The following is a 5,000-nucleotide window of genomic DNA, read 5'->3' as shown; positions in this document are numbered from 1 at the left end:
AATTTTGGTAAAGGGGGCACCCAGATTTGAACCAGGGACCTCTCGATCTGCAGTCGAATGCTCTACCACTGAGCTATACCCCCAATTGTATACAAGATTTAAAAAACATTCACATTGCAGTCTGAAAGTATAGGTGTTTGTACTATATATGTTGTCTTATAGGATAAAAAATTAATATGTATATTTATGGTGATGCTTTGGAGTTATTAATCTGGGCTTGATTGCAGAGTTCACATAGGTGTAAGCTGTGAGCATGCTCAAAAGGGAACTTTGATCATCTAAAGCTCCAATTTGGTCAGTTATAGTGACATCATGACATATTGTGACTATATTTTGGGAGACCAAACAGAACTAAGAAAATACAAATTCTTAGTAACAAACCTATATAAATTATTTCAAAAAGTAGCTGACAACAGTATATTATTGCTAATAAAATAGGACATTTTGATTTTTGGGCTTGTGGGCTCAGATGTTCAAAATTAATGTTTGATGCATAAATTCGAATGGCCTAGTTGAAAAATCAGTCTGAGATCAACCCCCAATTACAACAACAGTTCCAGAATACTGCAATGTAATTGCTTAATAATTCCTTATTTAATTATCAAAGAGGGTGAGTATTAAAGTACACATGTTTCATGTGCAGTTATTTTATTCTATTCTAAATATATTACTATAGAAAGGACAGAAATTAAATTGAGGTTCTGGAACTGTTGGTGGGATTAGGGATTGAACTCAGACTGTTATTGTAATAAGGCTTCTCCTACTTCTTCAGTTTAACCATTTGGGAAAGAAAGTACTTTTTTAAGAGAAACTAGGTAGGTCCTTTATATTTGCCTTCTATAAATTATAGATTTCTGTAAAAATCTCTATCAAAAAAATGAAATCTGCCACTCTGACTGTGCTATCACAAAGTTTATAATGTTAAAGTATCACTATTTAAGTGATGTTTTTCCTTATTTAATTATCAATGAGGGTGAGTATTAAAGTACACATGTTTCATGTTCAGTTATATTATACTATTCTAAATATATTACTATAGAAAGGACAGAATTTAAATCAAGGTTCTGGAACTGTTGGTGGGATTAGGGATTGAACTCAGACTGATATTGCAATAAGGCTTCTCCTACTTCTTCATTTTTAACCCTTTTTTGAAAGAAAGTACTTTTATAAGAGAAACTAGGTAGGTCCTTTATATTTGCCTTCTCTAAATTATAGATTTCTGTAAAAATTTCTATAAAAAAAATGAAATTTACCACTCCAACTGTGTTATCAGGAAGTATATAATGTTAAAGTTTCACTTTTTTTGTTTTCTTGCTCTTACTTGTGTTAGCTTTTCCTGTACTTAAGTTTCAAACTAGCTATAAACTGCAAATTGAATCAGTACCTTTACACTTTAAAATTTTGGTAAAGGGGGCTCCTGGATTTGAACCAGGGACCTCTCGATCTGCAGTCGAATGCTCTACCACTGAGCTATACCCCCAATTGCGTACAAGATTTTAAAAACATTCACATTGCAGTCTGAAAGTATAGGTGTTTGTACTATATATGTTGTCTTATAGGATAAAAAATTAATATGTATATTTATGGTGATGCTTTGGAGTTATTAATCTGGGCTTGATTGCAGAGTTAACATAGGTGTAAGCTGTGAGCATGCTCAAAAGGGAACTTTGATCATCTAAAGCTCCAATTTGGTCAGTTATAGTGACATCAGGACATATTGTGACTTTATATTTTGGGAGACCAAACAGAACTAAGAAAATACAAATTCTTAGTAACAAACCTATATAAATTACTTAAAAAAGTAGCTGACAACAGTATATTATTGCTAATAAAATAGGACATTTAGATTTTTGGACTTGTGGGCTCAGATGTTCAAAATTAATGTTTGATGCATAAATTCGAATGGCCTAGTTGCAAAATCAGTCTGAGATCAACCCCCAATTACAACAACAGTTCCAGAATACTGCAATGTAATTGCTTAATAATTCCTTATTTAATTATCAAAGAGGGAGAGTATTAAAGTACACATGTTTCATGTTCAGTTATATTATACTATTCTAAATATATTACTATAGAAAGGACAGAAATTAAATTGAGGTTCTGGAACTGTTGGAGGGATTAGGGATTGAACTCAGACTGCTATTGTAATAAGGCTTCTCCTACTTCTTCAGTTTAACCATTTGGGAAAGAAAGTACTTTTTTAAGAGAAACTAGGTAGGTCCTTTATATTTGCCTTCTATAAATTATAGATTTCTGTAAAAATCTCTATCAAAAAAATGAAATCTGCCACTCTAACTGTGCTATCAGGAAGTTTATAATGTTAAAGTATCACTATTTAAGTGATGTTTTTCCTTATTTAATTATCAATGAGGGTGAGTATTAAAGTACACATGTTTCATGTTCAGTTATATTATACTATTCTAAATATATTACTATAGAAAGGACAGAAATTAAATTGAGGTTCTGGAACTGTTGGTGGGATTAGGGATTGAACTCAGACTGATATTGCAATAAGGCTTCTCCTACTTCTTCATTTTTAACCATTTTTTGAAAGAAAGTACTTTTATAAGGGAAACTAGGTAGGTCCTTTATATTTGCCTTCTCTAAATTATAGATTTCTGTAAAAAAATGAAATTTACCACTCTAACCGTGTTATCAGGAAGTATATAATGTTAAATTTTCACTTTTTTTGTTTTCTTGCTCTTACTTGTGTTACCTTTTCCTGTACTTGAGTTTCAAACTAGCTATAAACTGCAAATTGAATCAGTACCTTTACACTTTAAAATTTTGGTAAAGGGGGCACCCAGATTTGAACCAGGGACCTCTCGATCTGCAGTCGAATGCTCTACCACTGAGCTATACCCCCAATTGTATACAAGATTTAAAAAACATTCACATTGCAGTCTGAAAGTATAGGTGTTTGTACTATATATGTTGTCTTATAGGATAAAAAATTAATATGTATATTTATGGTGATGCTTTGGAGTTATTAATCTGGGCTTGATTGCAGAGTTCACATAGGTGTAAGCTGTGAGCATGCTCAAAAGGGAACTTTGATCATCTAAAGCTCCAATTTGGTCAGTTATAGTGACATCATGACATATTGTGACTATATTTTGGGAGACCAAACAGAACTAAGAAAATACAAATTCTTAGTAACAAACCTATATAAATTATTTCAAAAAGTAGCTGACAACAGTATATTATTGCTAATAAAATAGGACATTTTGATTTTTGGGCTTGTGGGCTCAGATGTTCAAAATTAATGTTTGATGCATAAATTCGAATGGCCTAGTTGAAAAATCAGTCTGAGATCAACCCCCAATTACAACAACAGTTCCAGAATACTGCAATGTAATTGCTTAATAATTCCTTATTTAATTATCAAAGAGGGTGAGTATTAAAGTACACATGTTTCATGTGCAGTTATTTTATTCTATTCTAAATATATTACTATAGAAAGGACAGAAATTAAATTGAGGTTCTGGAACTGTTGGTGGGATTAGGGATTGAACTCAGACTGTTATTGTAATAAGGCTTCTCCTACTTCTTCAGTTTAACCATTTGGGAAAGAAAGTACTTTTTTAAGAGAAACTAGGTAGGTCCTTTATATTTGCCTTCTATAAATTATAGATTTCTGTAAAAATCTCTATCAAAAAAATGAAATCTGCCACTCTGACTGTGCTATCACAAAGTTTATAATGTTAAAGTATCACTATTTAAGTGATGTTTTTCCTTATTTAATTATCAATGAGGGTGAGTATTAAAGTACACATGTTTCATGTTCAGTTATATTATACTATTCTAAATATATTACTATAGAAAGGACAGAAATTAAATCAAGGTTCTGGAACTGTTGGTGGGATTAGGGATTGAACTCAGACTGATATTGCAATAAGGCTTCTCCTACTTCTTCATTTTTAACCATTTTTTGAAAGAAAGTACTTTTATAAGGGAAACTAGGTAGGTCCTTTATATTTGCCTTCTCTAAATTATAGATTTCTGTAAAAATTTCTATTAAAAAAATGAAATTTACCACTCTAACTGTGTTATCAGGAAGTATATAATGTTAAATTTTCACTTTTTTTGTTTTCTTGCTCTTACTTGTGTTAGCTTTTCCTGTACTTGAGTTTCAAACTAGCTATAAACTGCAAATTGAATCAGTACCTTTACACTTTAAAATTTTGGTAAATTGGGCACCCAGATTTGAACCAGGGACCTCTCGATCTGCAGTCGAATGCTCTACCACTGAGCTATACCCCCAATTGCATACAAGATTAAAAAAACATTCACATTGCAGTCTGAAAGTATAGGTGTTTGTACTATATATGTTGTCTTGTAGGATAAAAAATTAATATGTATATTTATGGTGATGCTTTGGAGTTATTAATCTGGGCTTGATTGCAGAGTTCACATAGGTGTAAGCTGTGAGCATGCTCAAAAGGGAACTTTGATCATCTAAAGCTCCAATTTGGTCAGTTATAGTGACATCATGACATATTGTGACTATATTTTGGGAGACCAAACAGAACTAAGAAAATACAAATTCTTAGTAACAAACCTATATAAATTATTTAAAAAAGTAGCTGACAACAGTATATTATTGCTAATAAAATAGGACATTTTGATTTTTGGGCTTGTGGGCTCAGATGTTCAAAATTAATGTTTGATGCATAAATTCAAATGGCCTAGTTGCAAAATCAGTCTGAGATCAACCCCCAATTACAACAACAGTTCCAGAATACTGCAATGTAATTGCTTAATAATTCCTTATTTAATTATCAAAGAGGGTGAGTATTAAAGTACACATGTTTCATGTTCAGTTATATTATACTATTCTAAATATATTACTATAGAAAGGACAGAAATTAAATTGAGGTTCTGGAACTGTTGGTGGGATTAGGGATTTAACTCAGACTGTTATTGTAATAAGGCTTCTCCTACTTCTTCAGTTTAACCATTTGGGAAAGAAAGTACTTTTTTAAGAGAAACTAGGTAGG

The 5,000-nt window shown here is 31.7% G+C and overlaps 4 non-coding genes across 4 annotated transcripts; all 4 read right to left on the bottom strand.

The window, feature by feature from the left end:
* Positions 1 to 11: 11 nt before the first annotated feature.
* TRNAC-GCA (transfer RNA cysteine (anticodon GCA)) lies at positions 12 to 83 on the bottom strand. Its single transcript has one exon. It is a non-coding gene; the product is annotated as a tRNA-Cys (tRNA).
* A 1,325-nt stretch (positions 84 to 1,408) lies between these two features.
* TRNAC-GCA (transfer RNA cysteine (anticodon GCA)) lies at positions 1,409 to 1,480 on the bottom strand. The gene has a single exon. It is a non-coding gene; the product is annotated as a tRNA-Cys (tRNA).
* Positions 1,481 to 2,794: 1,314 nt separating this feature from the next.
* On the bottom strand, positions 2,795 to 2,866 carry TRNAC-GCA (transfer RNA cysteine (anticodon GCA)). The gene has a single exon. It is a non-coding gene; the product is annotated as a tRNA-Cys (tRNA).
* A 1,319-nt stretch (positions 2,867 to 4,185) lies between these two features.
* TRNAC-GCA (transfer RNA cysteine (anticodon GCA)) lies at positions 4,186 to 4,263 on the bottom strand. Its single transcript has one exon. It is a non-coding gene; the product is annotated as a tRNA-Cys (tRNA).
* Positions 4,264 to 5,000: the final 737 nt, after the last annotated feature.

The sequence above is a fragment of the Taudactylus pleione genome, unplaced genomic scaffold (genome assembly GCF_031769625.1).
Source record: "Taudactylus pleione unplaced genomic scaffold, aTauple2 ptg000021l, whole genome shotgun sequence".
Lineage (NCBI taxonomy): Eukaryota > Metazoa > Chordata > Amphibia > Anura > Myobatrachidae > Taudactylus > Taudactylus pleione.
The sequence above is the reverse complement of the archived record's forward strand: the minus strand, read 5'-3'. Positions and strand labels throughout refer to the sequence as shown.